Genomic DNA, 19,582 nt, shown 5'->3' with positions numbered 1-19,582 from the left:
CTGAGCTTGTTGACAAGGAAGGAACATGAGTGATGCTGTCTTCAATGTGAGTCAAGCTACTCCTGACTAGAGACAGAAAAAGATCAGAAATCTCCAAAACTGGTATGTGACAAGTGAAGCAGCTCCCAAGACAGCACCAGGTCCTGCCTGCAATGACACTGTCACCAAGGAGAAGGGTGAGCTCATAGCCCCTTCCTGCTGGCTTGTAGAGAAACATGGAAAGCCTACTACTGTCTGTTCCCACTAGCTGTATTACACAGTGGCGGTCTTACTGGGAAACTGTGGTCCATACACTTGCCAAATTTCTCAGCTTTGAGAGGAGCTGTATAAGGTTTCTGAATGAGAAAAAAATCTCCTGGGATGTTTCTGTGTTCTCATCAGAGGGAGACATCTAGGCACATGGATGGAGCTCACAGAGGCTTACACATCACTGAAATCCCTTCAAGTATAGGCGAAATAGTTTGCATGCACAGAACCACATTAAGGCAACCCAGGGCTTCAGGCAAGACCACAGCTGGTTCCTCCTTGTTCAAGCCCAAGTATTTCTTGTGTGCTCTGCTTTGCCTTGTGTGTAAGTGGAACTAGTCCTCTTCCCTCAGCTGCTGAGATGTTTTTCCCGTTTCACTTTTTCTGCAGACAGACAAGGGCTATCTTTAGTGATAAGAGATTTCAGCCTTTATTTTCCCTTTACATTGTAAGTGCACACACATAGAAACAAAAAGTGCTTTGGTATTATTATTGGTCACAAGATCAACAGGTTGCAGAATTAAAAGCAGATGTTCACACCTCCCGGGAGTATAATTTTAGATGCCTCCTGATCTTGGCAGGCATCATTTTTTTGATTACAGCTTCATTTTTTTATTTATTTTTTTTAAGTACAATGGCTACAAATAAAAGGATTGAGAGGTTTTCTTTTTTGGGGGGTGGGGGGATGGGAAATGCTCAAAGTCTGAATCCATTGCTTGACACCAAAAGTCAGGTTTGATGTACTGTGGCTTTGGTGGAATTGCCTTTAAATGAGATGAAAAAGAGGCGTACTGTCATCCAAGAACATAGCCCGAGAGTCCTTCTATATGACCAAGAAAATACTGGTGTTTTTCCTCCGGTTAGGCTGGAAAACTCCTAGCGGTTTGTGGACTATTTCTGATTCTCTTACTTCTCTTGGAGAAAAAAGACTAGCATGTGGATTTGCTATTTAAATTCTCTTCACTAATGCCACTTTTCATGGAATAAGTTGTTAAATTTGGTAACAAGCCCATCTGAAATGTCATGTCTATCACTGTAGAGTTCTAATTAACACTAAGGCTTATTAGTCTGAGTTGCCTTAGAATTTGAATAAGGGCAAAGCTATGCATTGGGCTATATGCGATCTTTGCCTCTAGTAGATTTAAAATTTTATTTTCCAGCCTAACCAGAAGAAGTTACATGTGCAACTCACACTTCCTCCATTCTTATTAAATTCTTGTTACCAAAGATTTTAGGTTAGGGATTTTTCATTGTTCACAGACAAACTAGGGAGCTGGGAAGAAGATACCATTGGAAGAGAAGCAAGACCTGAATCAGAATTATGGGGACAAATGAGAGTGTTATTACATTGCTGATAGCTCGTTTTTCCCCTAAAGAACATGCCCTCTCCCCCACCCCCTGCAACAGGTGAAATTCAGAAATCACTTTCTCCTCTATTGGAATGAATGTGTCACATTGAAACATATTTCCCCCTGCTCTAATTTCTCACAAGCCATTTGGCAATCCATCTTTTCAGCCCATGTTGTGCAGGTCTATGATTGTATTTGAAATTCCTGCACCCATTAATCACCACTCTGTGACCTGCTTTACTCTGTATTTACTAAGCTCCTTTCCTTCACTTCTGGACTGCCAGTACTGTGTAAACTGTTTACTTTTCTGGTGTAGCATTTGCTCAGCATTTTGGCAAACTCCAACAAAATGTTCCCAACTGACTTTTGGCCAACAAACGCAACAAGCTTTTCTTAAATGGAATTTGATTCCTACATATGTTTGTCCTTGTTCACTGTTTCAGGCAGCTCTTTTAACCATTATCACCTGGCCTCACCTTGTCTCTGTTGTGACTGTAGAATGAAAACAATTGTCACACAGGCCTGAACACTCTTTGCAGGTCCTACTCTTTATTTTTTTTGCTTTCCACCATATATCTTCGAGTTCTCAGGAGACCCATTTAACTCTTGTACTGCTTGCAGTCAGGCAGAAGAAGATGTTGCTTTCATGGAAGAATGAGGGGGAAAAAATGCAGAAATGGAAAAAAACAGCAGAGGAATTGGAATTTCCACTCCATTTTGCTGAAACAATAAAATAGATCTGATGCTTTAAATCAGGGGTCCTCAAACTACAGCTTGTGGGCTGTATACAGCCCCCAGGGTCCTCAATCCGGCCCCCGGCATTTACAGGCCCCCCCCCGCGCCGGGGGTTTGGGGGGGAAACCAAGCAGCTGCAGATGGCTGCCTGCCACTGCATCCGTGCGCCGGCCCCCTGGTTAGAAAGTTTGAGGACCCCTGCTTTAAATATTCGCCTTCCAATAGGTACCCAGCCTTGTGTGAGGTTGTGCTGGAAATATATGGAGCAGGAATATCTTTGGCATAAACACTTCACATTCATACGCAGAAGAAAGATGGAAAGAAGGGGAAAATAACAGAAAAATGAGATTTCTTTCACTAAACTTAAGCTGTTCAGGAGCTATTATCACTGGAGTGTGATAGGACAGCAGCCAGTGGACCCCATCTATCTTTACACACTTCTCCTCTGTAGGAAAGACCAGAGGGCGTTTAGCACTGAAGTGATTACAAATGAAGTCTCTATACTTAACTTTGGGTAGACAATGAGCTTTTAAACAGCTCAAAAAATGACAATGACTTTTTTTAACGGCTGCAGTGAAGTGGGAGAAGTCCTGCCTGAAAATGTCCAGTTCGAAATCAGGTGGCAAGTCTTGAGTCCTAGCTAAGAGTGAAGCCTGTGTTTCCTGAGCTGTAGTGCGATGCATGGCCCATCCTGCCTCTGCTGACCTGAACTGTCTGAGCCTGCCCACCTGGGAAGGAGCTAGCCAAATCTCACTGTCACAAAAACACTTCCATTTCCCACCATTGCCAGGAATACCTGAAGAACAGCCCATTTGTGTATTTCATGTTCTGATCTATGTTTAGCCCACTGTTACCCTTTTGTATTGATATGTTGTATAGTTTTTGGCTGTTCTGCTTTGCATCTTAGTCAGAATTGGCCTAAAAAACCCAAACCCACAAACTTGAAACCCCAAACCCATTGTGCAAATATTTTAGATCATTAAACAAGGCTTAACCCTGTCCAGGAGAAAAGGACTTCAGAGGTCTTATTATGGATAGTGTGTTTATTATTGTTATTCTGTGCTAGTTGCTCATCTATCCTGCTGGAGCATAAAAGACATTTTGCACTGTGTGTGCTGGTAGATATCTCAGTGCTTCATCTTCACGCAGCAGAATGTAACTGGGTCATTTGAGGACAGAGTGTGGGTGGTGCTTGATAGTTTTTATAAACAAATCAAAATACCTCTGCTATCCCCAGTGCCTAGTTAGCTGTATGCTTTCCAAGTTCTCAGTGCTGAAAGCATGGAAAGTTAGATACTCTCCCGGCAAAGAAACAGAGGTACGTGTAAGTTTGATGTATTTCATCTGACTTCCTAATGGTCTAACTCTTAAAATTCCCTCACTCCTACTCTATCACTGTGCATGGAAGTGCAAAATAAACATAACTTTTATCTTGAGGAGACAGCAGATAATCCACGAGACCACAGATGACAGAGGTGTTTCCAGGCTGCTTCTGCCTACACACTCTTTTGAAGCCTTGATATTCAAACTGCATCCATTTAGGCTCCCTTGTGCATTGATGGAGTAGGTGTTAGCTGGCCTACGGGAGATTGACTGGAGATAACAAAGGTTCAGGTCAAAAGAAGGGAACTTAATTTTCTCCACTTTCACACCAGTTCTGAATTCGAGACCTGGTGAGTCTGTCAGATGCTGTTGCTAGCTTATCCCATTGATAGCCACACCAGGCATCACCCTTTCAGAAGAATTTTTTGTCCAGCTGTGTTTTAGTATAAGTGTTGGTGTCAGTCACAGTGTCTTGCACAATCTCATAGGCTTGCCTTGAACAGCACATGCTGGTATAATGTAATTAAAGGTATCTACTCCTTTACTTCCTATCTTTCTACTGTTACACAGGCTTCTTTATATGGGCTAGTCATAGGTACATTTCACTGCTGTGATCTTTTACAGTGGTTGGGCCTTTTAAACTTAACTCGCTTAACTACTTCAGCAGTAGTTTTGTAACACATGTACATTGCACATTTATCGAAGCACGTACCAGCAACTGCAGATATACAATAAACTGATACAATTGCTCTTAGTGCTACTAATGTAGAACTTGACTTATTTGGTTGCCTAAGTATTTAATTGTATAACATCTTGTGGCCTATACAATTGGATTTAGTGATAGAAAATCAAGGCCAAAGAGGCATTTTTGGGAATTTTTTTTGTGATTATTTTTTTTTTTTGTGAAGAATGTTTTTAAAGCACATGAAGACAATAAGAGTAACACTTAAATCCATTTTCTGTAAGAAGGTGCCATCACCATTTCAAAAACTTGTTAGATGTGGCCTCAGAAGTAGTAGCAGGAGTTCCTGTGATAATTCTTTTCCCAGAGGCACCATGAGCCCGGTTTAGAGCCTGATTTATTCACTGATGTAAGAAATGACCCATGCTCATGAGTTAGTCAAGTGAGAGAGATGTTAAAGTGCTGCTAGCATTTCCTCCACTTCAGAAACAGCACAACAGCTCTTAAGCCTCCATTTCCCCCCCTACAAAAGTCCTACTTTTTAAGTCAAACAGGAATTTCTTCATAGTGCCAGACACCATATTTGTTTCTTACCTACCACCCCCTACACCAGTTCTGAAACCATTTGTCCCACCAGTACAACCTACTTCATCTTAGCAGGCCCACTAGCCATCTGTGGGCTCCTACATCATCAGCTTTTAATGAATGGGATTGTAGCAACCAAACCAGATGATTTTTTAATCACTCTGGAGACAAGGAGGGAATTTTTCAGTTTCTATTCACTGCAGGAATAGTAAGTAGCAGGAGAGAAAAGAAGAAAATGTCTGATTTTCTACCTCCCTGTGATGGTTCTCATTGGGACTATATAGCTGGAGTAACCTAGGACAACTCGAAGCTGTTATTCATGTCAGAGAGAACTGCAGGTCCAGGCTGCATCTGAGAAGCAGAGAAGCCCTATGGTCTCTTGTTGTCTACCCAGTTCTCCTGCCTTGAGTAGTTCCTAAAAGAAAATTTACCTTTCTTGTCCTTCAGAGCTTTTCCCACTCAGGAAGCTGACTGTGTGCACAGCTGAAAAGGAGAGTAATACTATAAAAAACACTTTGAAAGCAGGGAAGGAAAAATGCCATTGAGCCAAGTGTTATTTTGAGTCAGTGGAGTAGGTTCTGTTTCTTTCTGTGTGTTACACAGAGGTCGGAGGCACAGACACATGCATACACACCCCTCCCTCCCCTGGCATCTTTTTTTTGCTGACTTCAGTGGCAGTTTTTTTTTGTTCAAAGCCTTCAGGGTTTGAACCCTGTTTAACACCTCTCTGTTGAGCAATTCTGCTGCTCAACAGTCTATGCCTAGTCAACAAATTGTGCCTGTGATTTTGCAGTAGGATAACATTGTAGATAAGACACACCTACTGGGCACTTTCAAGTTATAATATTGTGTTAGTCATTGCTTTTATGTATGTTTATACACAATATCTGCCCGAAGGTATACATTGATTTCCAGCCATCAAGAACACATTTAAAATTGGCCAAGTGCTTAACCTTTGTTCACAGAAAGTATATTTTAAGATTTTTTTCCCGTTAAGAATTATTAGCTCAGAAGAGTTTGATATGGCTATAATCATAATCATGATTATTGACTTAAACTAGAATTCTTCTAGTGATTTTATTCCTTTTATAAATTTGAGTTATACTTGTAATTTACCTTTTGTCTTTTAATAGTTGTATTCCCTTAATATGTATTGATTTAAGTGGATTCAACTGTATTTCAGGTAAAGATTTTCTGACAACTAAAAATAAAAATCTAATGTAGTGTTACTTTACTTATCTGGTAATTTTGAGAGTTTCTATAGTTAAAATAGGGAGGCAAAAAAAGGAAAAAAAGGGATAAAAGAAGATACAGTCTGAGATTCACATTGCAGGATTAAATGCTTAAATTCAGAACAATTCTGACAAGCCTCCTCTCCCAGTATGAGCTAATCTTGGAAGCACCTAAAATCAATCATAGCTTCATTTTTTTCCCGTCTTAGTTCCCTAGCTGCTGAAACCTAATTTTGCTTGGTTCATCATGGGCTGAACATCTAAGTGCCTGCCTTCTTTCTGCACGCACCTACCAATTCAGAGATGTGTAGAGCGAAACTCAAACTCCCTTCCAGTCCCTGGAGGTGAGGAACCCATTGGGAGGCTCCAACAACAGCCGTCACCCACCTGCAGCCACAGCATAAAGCCCAGCAACTGTGTGTCCCTCTGCTGAAAAGCACAGTGAGATGGAGGGGAAGGGATGCTGTTGTCTTCTGTTTGCATATTTTCCTCATGGGAAATCCATTCAGGTTGTGGCAGATGGTGTGAATGTGATCACTTTGCCAGGGTTCAAACTGGTTGTATCAACTTGCCAGGGGAGCACTGGAATAGGGCCATTTTGTGTCCCTCCTGTTAAAGCTCTGCAAAAAAGTATGAGGCTACAGAAGGGGAACCCATTGGTGAAGGAACCTGCAGTACTGATCCATGATTTTCCCTGCATTTTATCCCAAGCTCCTTAATTTGTTAAGTGGAGTTGGAACTGTGGCCCACGTCATATCCCAGTACCCAGTTGCGGGGCTGCCTGCCCGAGATATAGGCTCAATTTTAAATCCCTCCTCTGCTCAATTCAACTAATCTGAAGTTTGCTGCCCCTGTCTTAATCACCAGGGTAAATGGACACTCTTGTTCAGTTTTAGAAGAGACAAACTCAGGTATTTTACATAAAGCTAAGCAGATTCAGCTACTAAAATAGTGAAAAAGTAAAGTCAGGAAGTGTCTAAATATGGCAGGCAGCTCCAAATCTCTATCATTTGATCAAAAAGGACCAATACCCAGGGATGGTTAAAAGGGTATCTCCTTGACATTATCATAGAATGGTTTGGGTTGGAAGGGACCATAAAGATCATCTAGTTCCAACCCCCCTGCCATGGGCAGGGACACCTCCCACCAGACCAGGTTGCTCAGAGCCCCATCCAGCCTGGCCTTGAGCACTGCCAGGGATGGGACACCCACAGCTTCTCTGGGCAACCTATTATAGGACAGTCCTAGGTGCTGGTGGTGATGCCTTAACTCTTGGCAGGGTGTGAGTCTGCTTCTACATCCAGGCCTTTGTCTCCAGCGGGGGTTTTTTGTGCTTATTCATTCAAAAATTACCTGTGAGTTTATCTCTCTCTTATTTACCACTGCACATCTGGGAAGATTTTATAGACTCCAGAGGGAATTCCACTTGGAAGAATCCCATGGTATTTAATTGATTTTAAAGCAAAGAATTTTACTGCTGTGGAAGAACATTTTTGCACAGATTACTCGAGACCTATTTAGCAGGCAAAAAGACCCTTCTATGGATTTTTAGACTACATACTGCATTCGTGATGCCGGGATCACAGCCTTCGCCTGAAAATCTCTGATATACAGGTGAAGCAGACAGCTTCAGTCCCTGTTTTACCAGACCAAGCTTCCTCTGCAGTAAGACATGAAGTCAATGGTAGTGTTAGGAAGAGATTGTGTTTTTCCTGATTCCATGCCCTGAGCTGTAGCTTTCCTTTTACTCTTCATGTTCATATTCTCCAGGCCTTTATAACTCTCAAATGCAGATTGTATCAATGCCATGAGGTGAAAGAAAACTAGATCATAAAAAAATTTACAAGTTGTTTTACACCCATGATAGAATAAGGCAATCAATTATTTCCTCCTTCAAAACAACTCTGCCCATGTTCAGACATGGATTGTTGGTGTATTTCAGAAGCTGTGTAGCAGCATGAATGAATGCTATGATTCATGCCCCACGCCTGCACCTCAGGATTGATTCAAATGGCTATTATCATGTTTCAGAATGTGGTGGCGGTAAACACAAGGAAGATGTGCTATGTTTAAGAGCCTCCCATGTCAAAATACCCATCAGCTTTGATTGATACTTACTGACTCATGGCCATACAGGAGACATGAGATTTGTCAACTAGGATTACAGCGGTGTAATTATTTACACTCCCAAAATGTTCAGAATGATAAAGTGTTTGTGTGAAGTATCATGTTAATGGAACTACTAGAAAATCAATACCAGGATTGCGACTGGATGCCATTTAATCTATTTTTTCTGGTTATATGTCATAGTAGAGTTTTCTTTATCCTGCATACTCATACAACTCTATTTGTGTCAAGTTTGTTGCAGTAATTGCAATGACACTGGTAATTACAGACAGCATCATGCGCTCACTTCTGTTCTTCATAAGCATATACTCTCGTCTCTGAAAATTCTGTCCATTTTTTGATTTGGCATCATTCTGTCTTCAGCATTTTATTTCATTGGGCCAAACCCTGCTAACCTTTCTACAGAAACTGGAGTTTTACCTTATTGAGAAGTAGTTAAGGTAATGGCTGAAGTGGGCTGAATTACCTACCCCAGACACCCTGTGCAATCCTGAGTTGTTCCCCATCTGCTAAAAGGGATAAACAATGCTTTTTGTTATGATCTGTACACTTTTGCTGAACGTTTTAGGGTCTCAACTGACTACTGCTAAGTGCTTTTACACCGTTTGAGACCCCAAATCTCTCTTGCAGGGCTGGCAGTGTTAAGATCGTCATAAGTAATAAACAGACACCATAGGATTTGGTCCATGGTTAAAATACCTGATGAACCACTTCTGTAAATACATCCTTGTACTATATCTTTTCATGTCCATGGTAGGAGAATTTGTCCACTAACCTCTAAACTCATGAAGGCTGGAGTCCTCTTATTTGTCTGGCACACCTGATTGATTATCAAGATTCTACACAAAAGTAATAGACCTCTATAAATCAGCCTGAATAATAATAACAATTATGGTAATGATTGATACATGAGCATTTATTTGTGTTCCCCTCAGCCACACTAATGGGATTTTGATGTATAAATCTCTTCTCATTGTAACCAGATTACATAGTTCTGAATGCAAAAATGCTGTTTCATTTAATCTAAAGAAGAAAAAGTCTTCCTTTGGTAGAACTATGTAATGATATAGATCATGTTATACTAGAGATCTTATGGAAATGCTCAGCATTGATCTGATAAAAATTGCTATGGGGATTATAGATAAATTCTATTGTGTATACAAACATTCCCCTGGGAACTGCTGCGATACTGCCTACAAAAGCCAAGATTATGTGTTCATGAAGAAGCTGCACAAGTTAAATAGTGTGGGTTTCTATTCTTCATATAAAGCAAATGTAAGTAGCATATAATCAGGCAGAAAGGTCAGGAAAATTTTGTGTGTTAATTTGAATGGCAGAAACCAGCAAATCAGCAATTTAAGCACAAACTGTAATGTCTTTGGGACAGAGAACCTGTTTTTGTTACATATATCTGTAGGGCAACAGGGCACTGCAGACGGCTGGTGTCTGTGTTTCTACAGTGTTAGTGAAACATGAGTAAGACGTAAACCATAGTAGTGAAGATGCTGATCCAGCAAACAGTTAATTCCCATGACCATCTATTGAATTCAAAGATAGTAATCATGTAAGTATCCATGCAAGGATGTTTGTGTTGGTAAGTTCTAGGCTCAAGTGGCTCCTGCTTAAGTTTTCACAGGGACCCAGGAAAAACAAACACAGATTGTCGGGTATTTAGTTGGGTGCTTTAAAGGGAAGTGACCTCTCTCATCCAGGCTGGACTAGTTATTCTATCATTTTTTATCTAGGTGACTCATATCAGAGCCTTTTTTCCTCATCTCCAGTAGTTTCTAACAGTTCTATATTTTGTTGCTGTTTTCAAGCAGCCAAAAAATAAACAGAAGAACCAAATTTCAATGAAAGCTGTATTTGTATTGGAGCACTTTTAAAGTCCTGTAACATAGGCTTTTACTATGAAATTATCATGAGACTCATAAGAAAGAGTTACTGATGGGAAATTGGACTGAGCAAATGAGTTTTGAAGTCTACATGGGTTTCAAGCCACAACAAGTTCAGGTTTGACCACAGATGCATACAAACCCTTTCCAAATGATACACATTGCTTTTGGAAGGAATATATAAGGCTTTGACAGACTGTTAACTTTCTATTCCCCTCTTCACCCTTTGGGACACTTAGTGCACAGTTCTACTTGCCAAATTAACTCCCAATATATCTGTATTCCACATCCTGCTAAACAAACAGTTACTCAGAAAGGTGTTCATGTGTGCACACATACACACACACTTATATGAGGAATCTAAACCATTCTACAAGGACAGTCTTCCAAGCAACTGCTCTTGAAATCCTGACTGTTCCCAAAACTAGAGTAAAGACATTAGAAATTTAATTACCTTTTAAAATCTCTATTTTCAATTAGCGACATGCTTTGTGGTGTAAGGAACACAGCATGGGAAAAAAAAAAAAAAGATGAGTTTTTCATCCTTTTTTTTTCCTGAAGGATGCGTCAGTACTAGAAAAAATTGCATCTATACTATGCAACTGTCTCTTTCACATACCTCATAATGAAAGATGTCCCTTACCATGGTTCCAGCATTTTCTATACTCCACATATGGCAGTGTTGTGGGCAGGTATACATGGTGGTGGACTGTGGGCAGAGGCAAACTTGTTTTGCCTGTGTTCTGAGTAGAGCAACCAGAGGCTGGATGCACATCGTTATCTCAGTGCTGAGCCTGAGCTAGTTTGTTCTCCTGAAAAGTGGGATGCATTAAGTAAGGCTCAGTGCTGGGATAACCAGGTTTAGATGGCTTCTGATTTTCTCAGTGTGGTCATAGCTTTTATGGGTCTCTTGGCTAATACACTATGCAGACACATCCACAGATTACGTGTTGCATCGTTTTTAATCATTCAGTTAAGTACCATGAATCTATAGCTATAGGTTATTTGTAGTAAGGAAATGAAAATGAAATATTTCCTTCTGGACATTGTTTTCACACTCTTTTTCACTGTAGCCTGGTTGCACAGTGGCTCAGGAGGTGGAGAGGAGGGGAAAACAGCCAATAAAAACTGCTTAGAAAAAGCTCCCTGCTTTTGAGTTCCTATTCTGATGAGGCTGAAGTATCACCTTTGCCTCGCTGGCGAAAAGCATTGCATGACATAGCATTACTCAGCTGGGCCTAACTGTGTACAGCACTGTATTTACAATATATATACATATATATATATATATTTACACCATTAGTGAACTCTCTCTAATCGCAGAGGAAGTGTGAGTGCAGACCTGGATGGTCCGAGCAACTCTGCAGTCTCTTGCTTACAAGACAGTCCTTTGTGCCTTTCCAGCCCACTCATTGCAAGAGGTATGAAAGAAACCTGTCTGCACAGGATTTATGGCTAGCAGAAAATGCACTCTCTCTTCCCGTCCATCCAAATCCTTTCGGGAAGCACCCATGTAGTGTAAGTGGAGCTCTCTTCCAGTCATCTATTTAGATTGGAAAGCCTCTTGGTTTTCTTGGAAGGCAATCACTTATGAAGTCCCCCTGCAGAATGCTGTTGAGAACTAAGCCATGGAAATTATTGATATAATCATGTTCAACCAATTTGTAAAGCCCTGGTGGGGGAGGGCATGAGGAGCCCTCAGTCTGACATTTAGAATTAATGCCAGGAAAGTTTCTCCTCCAGAGAAATGTTGAAAACCCAGTGTTACTTATTTGCAGTCATAGTGAATGTACAGGACCTGACCAGCTAAAAGAATAGTCTAATCAAAATCTCATCGAATGCAGGGGGAAACGTCCCACCAGCTTCAGAGTTGAAATGTTGAATGTATTTCTCATCTGAAACAATGTAAGGAATTAACGATTAGAGAAGGGTTTGCAGCCTCCGCACAGAAATTTAATAGGGGCTGCTTACCCTGGTATTTTGATACTCAATTTATCCATTTTTATTTGGAAGATGAATCACCAGAGTGCCTATGCAACTTTCTTCTTCAAGGGAATTTAAAAATGCATCCTTTAATAAATTTGGCTCCTTACGTCATTAGCTTAATGACCACCAATTTCCATCCCAACCTGATTTCCCTTTCCTATTCATGGCCAGAGAACTCCTGAAGCTTGGCATGGTTTGGCTTCTGCCCATCTGCTTTTTGTGGTGTGTCCTGTGGTGACTGGTAGGAGAACAAACGCCGTAGGCTACTGTTAAATAAAGCAGGTCAAGGCTTGTTCTCTGGCCCTAACGACAAGTGGCACAGGATCTGCATGGCTCAACCCCTCTTCCCACCATCTCAGGTAATATAATGATTAATCTCTATGGGCCACACTGTCTAGCACTTAAGTCCGTGGTAGGGATGTGTTCAGGTTACTAGTGTCGCCAGAACTGCAGACGAGTGGAGGGACACTAGGACTGCCATTTCCACTGGCAGTGGATTTGCACTGTGGCCTTAGTACACGTCTGTGAACATGACCACCACAGGGAACTGACAGCGCCGTGACAGTGTGTTTGTTTAGAATTATCTTAATTGATGCTGAAACTATTCATTGCTTCCTGTTTATACAACCTCCAATAATGTCGAAAGATCAAACACAAAAACCTAGCCTGGCAATTTTCAAGAGCTGTCAGAGGGTATAACAGAAATGACTTAGATAAATGTGCTTTCAACTTCCATGAAATGTAAATGTGTGTGTAACACATCAGTCTGCCAGCCTTTATGGAAAGCTGTCCATGGATGCTTTTTTGTTCTATGAAAACATTAATTTCTTTTGCAATAGCATGAAGCCTGGAAATCTCAGTAATCAAAATATATATCAAAATGTTTGAATATCTTTCTTTCCTGGATCTTCTATTTGGACTTTGAGTTTGGGATGTCTTCTCTCCAGGCCTGTGGTGGGGGTCTGAAAGCTCATTGACCCATTTTGGTGTTACAAAAGATACTAAAGACATGTATGTCCCATAAAGCTTTATCCAGTTAATCTATAATGAATTGAATGGGATTAATATAAATTAATAGATGTTTTCCCTATCATTATATTATCATTATTATGTATTGATTTGTGTTTTGGTAGTGCTTGGTGGCTTAGTGCCTAGGTACAGGATCATGTGCATTGTGTGGTTTCTTGTATCAAGAACTGGCCATTTTTCCAGAGGGGCAGAGTTCATCCCATGGACTTGACAGAAAACCCAGTTATATACCTTTACATGTAGGCATGAGGTATGTTAAAACATGTTTGGTGTTTGAGAGGGTGCGAAACTGCCTCTGGGGACATAACCATTGCCTTTACATCAGCTCTATAAACTTTCAAAAGCAGGAAAACTGATGCTGTTGTTCCAATAAACAGAATTGATACAACTTGCAACTCCAGCTGAATGTTTTAACACTCTTCCTTGGGAGAAAAGAGGAGGGTTTGGCCTTTCAGTCAGGCATCAAGGTGCCAGCTGCTCAGTACGGGTGAGGTGAGAACCAATCTGCCAGTGCTTTTTCCCCAACTTCATTGCAAAGCCATGGAGCTTCCTTCCATCAGCAGTTGGGCTCCGTGCAGCTTCTAGCAATCAAATTATGTGACACATAATAGTTTTGTTTGTCAACTGTGACATTTTTCCAGCAAAGCATAATATCATTCTCAGGTCTGGTGTTGGAATATGAGTAATTACAATCAGCATACTGTAACACCTTGTCTGGCTGTAGCCTTTTTCCACAAGGCTAAACGTTCTTCTGCTGATGCTGAACAGAGATTCAGAGACCTCTTTCAGTGGTTCCTTCTTCTCCAGATAGCTTTACATTTGTCATTTCACAGACCTGTGCTTTGTGTTCCCTTTATGGAAAACAACAAGAACAAAGTCATAATATACTCTGAGATTTAAATAGGAAAAGGATGTAGTGGACAGTATAGCAGTGACTTCTGCTGAAGAATTTGGACCTACTCAGAGTGGTGGGTATCCTCCCAATAGGCAAACTAAACATGTTAAAGCAGGGAGCATTAACTGGGATTACTTACCTCCTCACGTTACGATTCATCATTTTGTCTTCCATTAAGATTCATTCTAAATGGCCACGGTGAAGGATAAATAGGAAATCATTCGCACCACCTGTGAACGCGATATGAATTACTCTAGGAAAAAAATCAGGTACAAGTATGTGAAAGAGAAAACCATTTTGGTCTTCAGAAGCAAACACCTTTTGATTTTCAGAGGCTAAATCCAGTGGATGCAAAGGGAATCATGTGAGGCTGTGATCCTTATAGCCAGGCCAGTGTTCTGCAACAGTGAGAGTCAGCGTGGCATTGAGCTTATCGCTGGAGACACTCTGCAGCTTTCTGGTTGTATATTGTACACCTTTGACTTTTAGAAGAGATGATTATATTTAGATCCTAAAATCAAACATTGTATAGTCTTGTGGGAGAGGTTAAAAGCTTTCAAGTGGTTTTGTGTTCAGACATTGTAAAATAGATTTGTGTGTGTATACGCATATATATGTGTGTGTGTGATGATGTAGGTTGTTTTCAGCTACTTAAGATACACCCAGCCTTGTTTCTTGGGGAGGACTGAATTTTTAGATTTTTAGTCTGATTTCAGTGTCCCCAGTTGAGTGAAAACTGTAACATTGCCATGTTTGTCTCAGATCTACCACGGCCAGGCACTTTCATGCATGATGATGTTTTTACCTTAAAAAATGCAAACAGGGAGCACCTTCAAGATGTGAAGGAATCAGAGCTTCATTCCTGAGGGGAGGAGACCTGAAATATTTATAGCATTTGTGCTACAGCTAGCTAACAAGGGTTGGGGGAGGTATGCTTGATATCATCTGTCTTATCATCTGAGGCTAAGTTATAGTAATACACCCCCCCTTTCCCTCTCAGCTTACCTTTTTTTAAAAAAAAAAAGATACAAAGGAAATACTTTTCATGTCAACTGTATGAGGTAATGTGCAGTGTTTCTTCTTAAAAGCCAGGGAAGAACAGTAGCAGATGGGCCAAACATAATCTATTGCCATCATTTCACACCGCAGTACAGGATACTAAGACACCTTTGCATAATTACTATTTTGAAAAGCAAACTGAAACTAATAAATTGCACCTTTTCCCCACTCCTTTCCCCTTTCCTCCTCCATCCAGACCAGCTGTTTTTGAGGGTGCCCAAGCTTCCAATTCTGTTCCATTCTTTCTTACAGGATTTCTTCTCCATTTCTCTTCCTTTTGGGTTAACTCCAACCATTGTTTGCTTCACCTTTACCTCCTGCTTGTGATCCTTTTTCCTAATGTTTCCCATTGAATCTCCTTCTCATTTGCCTTCTTTCCAGGTTGCCCAAGCACTTCAAGAAGTCAGCCTGTTTTTCATATCCCAAAGCCTGGGAATGGGAGATGGATTTCAGTGAGCCTGACTGAAAACCTCACTGAACTCTAGACACAGCGTCAGCCCCTTTCAAAAATAGACACAGGTTTTGAATTGATGAAAACCAGTGGTGTTCCATTATCTTGAAGTGACTGACACCAGTTTACACCAGCTGAAGATCTCTTGTTAAATCCCACATTATCCACTGGAAACAACAGAAAAAACATTTGAATGACCTGGAAGACAGACTGACTCACTGAAGTCTCACCTTAGGATATGTGTGTGTTTTAGTGCTGCCACCTTCTACTTTCTGTGTGTGTCCTTCCCTTGTAACCTAGACTTTATTTTATTTCAACATAAGGGTAATGGTCCAGATTTATTTAATTTCTTATAAGTTCTTCTGGTTACCTTTGCTGTTGGTTGACTTTAGACCATTTTTAGTAGAAACACTGAGGAAAAAGGGCCTTGACTACAGCTTGTAGGCTCTTCTGCAGTACCATGACTTACTAACATCTCCAGGAACATATAACTTCAATAAGAAGGAGTAGAGGAGCAAAGGTTCAGAGAATGAGAAGACAACTCCAATTTTAAAGAGAAAGGGACAGCGAGAAAGTCTGCACATCCCCACATCTTGTAGGTTGCTGATGTCACCCAGGAGGCAGGAGGATAGTAGAAAGGGTGGAAAGAGCCAATACCATCTTTATCATCATCTTCTGAGCTATGTGTATGAATAAAATAATTACCTGGGATGGTGAAGGAGCTCCATGGTAGACTCAGAGTGTGAGATTAGGTTTCCTGATTCCCATCCCTGTGTTATATCCACCAACAACACTGCCTCACTTAATGGGGTAAAAATTGGCTTCACATCAGGGTGGAACATTCTGTGTCTCCACCACGTTGACTGCTCCATCACTGAAGAGAGTTCTGTTTACAAACTCCACCACTGCACTTCTTACTGTTAAATTCCTCTTGGGTTAGGGGTGAGTCCAGGATGGTTGAATTTCAGCAGTTTGCTCTGGATTATGTTTTAAGCCTTCCTGGACAACCACAGCATGTTGGTCCCAATGAGAGTAATTCCAAATGAGCCAGTAAGTGCTTTCATACAAAACGGCTGCTTTCAGTTCCCTATCTGTATAGCAAATTAGCCTTCACTTTTAAATTTTAAATTGTCAATTGTGATGTGATTCTGTATTTAGACCAGCTGTATCCCTTCACATTAATAAAAATAATGTTTCAATTGTTTGAAATTTCACGGGGTAAAAAAGTACAAAATACCCGTTGAAGTTGTCATCTTCTCTGTGAATATCAGCTCCGCAAGCATGGATATCCCCAGCTCCTAGAGGTCATTCAGGTCCCTGAAGGGCTGTCGTGGACCCAGCATAGCTCTGCTTTCCTGTCCAGAAAAGACATATTAGCGATACAACTCCACAAGCTTCTGGGAACAAGCATCTCTGAGAAGTAGCCCTGTTATTTTTAGGGAGCAGAGCCATCCATTAGTCAATGTTTGAAAGGAAAAGTTTTTTTTTTTTAAATTTAAAATATTTTTTTTGTTTCATAAATAAGAATTTCTTTAGTAAGAAATGTGTCTTTGAAATAAAAAATGAAAACATTTCATTCTGCAAATTTGAAAGAAGCTTTTGACTATTTTCAGTGGTTCTCCATTTTCTTTTGTGGCTGAAAACAATTCAACCTAAATTTGTAATTTTTGCATCAGCTGAATCTCTGTTTTTTGGATGGAAAAGAGCCTCATAATGATGGGATATTAAAGTGCAGCTTCTAGAAGGAACAGAACTGTTGTGAGCATGTTTATGTTTACCATGCATTGCAGACTTTGGCTTTGGAGGAAGGAAGCTGTCAAGGTGCAGTAAAGGCTGGATGCACCCTGGGGGCTGTAGGGTCTCCTGCTGGGGACCTGCAGCAGTGGGCTTTCACAGCCAGGGCCCACCTCACCACCCCTAGCCAAGGAGCGGGGCATGCAAGGGGGTAGCCAGAGGCAGCCCTGAGCATCAGGTACCTATCTCCATAAGACTGGAGATAGGCTGAGGTCAGACCAGAACATCAGGCTGCAGGTGGGGCTTAGGATCAGGTCCATTGAGGGCAACTGGGGTCAGACACATCCCAGGATGGCTGGTCAGGTCCATGGGGACAGTGCAGTGAATTAACAGAAGAACAAAGACCAGTGTTTCTACTGAGAAAAAAGGTCACTAACATTCCCTCTCATGAAACAGGAACATTGATCTAGTCCTCATCTAATGAGTCAATGACATATATTTAAATGTTCTTGGAAGTCTCCTATCCAGTTGTCAACCTCCATGGGATTATAGCACCAAGCAGCAAGCTCTACTTTCATTGCTGCCTAAAGGCAGGAGAGACTCCAGCAGATTGAAACAAGGGCTGACCACAATTATAGGTGGTGTACAACAGAAAAATGTACAAGCACAACTGTGGTTCAGAATTAAAACTCAGGCAGATAAAATACTGCATTCCTCTGCTTCCAATTAGTATGAGAAAGATGTGTTCTTGGCGATTTCTCCTTTATGCTCATTTGAGAAAGAAGAGTTAATTTAACTACAGTTAATTTCATGCCCTCTATAATGTACCCAATTATATTGTCCTAATTATTTCAAGCCCTCATGTGCCTTGGTTGAGTGCCTTTTTTGGAAGAGGATATTAAATAACGATTATCCTCCTCATTAATACAATGCACGATAAAGAGAAAACAAACAAGACATGGCTGAAAGGCATAAATATCATTTATACTTTTTACTCACTTTCCCCCCTGATCTTTCCACAACAGCAGTAACATTAGTCATGGAGACAGGAGGAGGCTGACAAATTTTTTGGCTTGACTTGTCATTCCAGTTTTGTCTGGTTAATGCGTGAGGGTGTGGGCATCCTAGAAGCTGGGCTTTTCTGAGAGATCAGCTATTATTGATTTATAGCAAGCACTAGGTTACAACTGCAGAAGTTGAGATCTGAATTAGTTCTAATTGATCCTTGTTTTGCTAATTTGGACAATGAAACATAAAGAACCGAGTCATAGTAAAGAATAAGGTAGGAGGGTCACATCCATCTCTTACGCATGAAGATTTAAATGGTGCAGAATTAGTGCTATCTCATCCATATGAAGGTAGACAGGATTTGGAGACAGCGTATGAGGCAGATCTGTCTTGCCATACTTCATAACAGGGTGGGATTTGATTCATCAATTTGCAGGTCCATCGGCTGGTTCTGTTCATGTCACTATATATTAAGAGCTCAAAAAAAATGACCTCTGGCTCCTGCTCTCGTGCATGTGCATTCAGATCTCAGACAGATGCTTAAGTCTCTGTCCTGATTTCTGCACCAGGTTGCCGAGACCCAACACTCATGTAGGTGGGCTTGTTATAAAGCATAAAGAACAGTACTGAGATACAGGTAAGATGGTAACCTTCAACTATCATGTGATTAAGCAACATGGCATGTAATGCTGCTCTTTATAAAGCCCAGGATATGATTGGCCTTCTAGGCTGTAAGTGCAAATTGCCAGCTCATGTCCAATTTTTCATCCACCAGTATCCCCAAGTTCTTCTCTTTGGGGCTGAATATATATCATGTAAGGGTGTAGGCACGATAAAGGACAGTGTCAGCTCATATAATTTTCATTCATGCACACTTTGAGAAGTGCAGAAGTGTATATGCGGTATATGGAGCAACCCCAGGGTTGATTTCTTCATTTTGTTCTATCAAGATCAGCAGAAATATAAAGGAAATTAACCACTACCTGTGTTGTCTGTAAATCGCAAGTAACTGGATAACAGTGTGCTATTTGGAGTTGGAAAGTGTAGCTGGCCTTTGGTACCCTCCTCCTTCCCACCTGTTCAGGATATTGCTTAACTGGGAAGGTGAATAATGAATCAGCCTTTTCAGGCTCTTTCAGATTCCACCTTGTCTGGAAGAGAAACTGCAAGACTCATCAAGCGCAGGGTAATAAAAACATGTGCAGACAGAAATACCCTGAGCCTAAAGCTGATGTAGCTTCTGCCA

The 19,582-nt window shown here is 40.9% G+C and overlaps 3 long non-coding RNA genes across 3 annotated transcripts in view; 2 read left to right on the top strand and 1 right to left on the bottom strand.

Moving 5' to 3' along the window:
* The window catches only part of LOC114013231 (uncharacterized), a 61,440-nt gene that overhangs the window by 7,216 nt on the left and 34,642 nt on the right, over positions 1-19,582 (top strand). The gene's annotated exons all lie outside the window — the stretch shown is intronic.
* LOC114013234 (uncharacterized) lies at positions 204-17,189 on the top strand. The gene is made up of 2 exons (XR_003556117.2): positions 204-3,648; positions 15,525-17,189. It is a non-coding gene; the product is annotated as an uncharacterized LOC114013234 (long non-coding RNA).
* LOC114013232 (uncharacterized) lies at positions 12,730-15,534 on the bottom strand. Its single transcript, XR_003556114.2, has 2 exons — positions 14,224-15,534; positions 12,730-14,040 (listed from the first exon to the last, which is right to left on the bottom strand). It is a non-coding gene; the product is annotated as an uncharacterized LOC114013232 (long non-coding RNA).

Source organism: Falco peregrinus, chromosome 3, assembly GCF_023634155.1.
Source record: "Falco peregrinus isolate bFalPer1 chromosome 3, bFalPer1.pri, whole genome shotgun sequence".
NCBI classification, from domain to species: Eukaryota; Metazoa; Chordata; class Aves; order Falconiformes; family Falconidae; genus Falco; species Falco peregrinus.
Note: the sequence above shows the minus strand (reverse complement) of the source record. Positions and strands in the feature narration are given on the sequence as shown.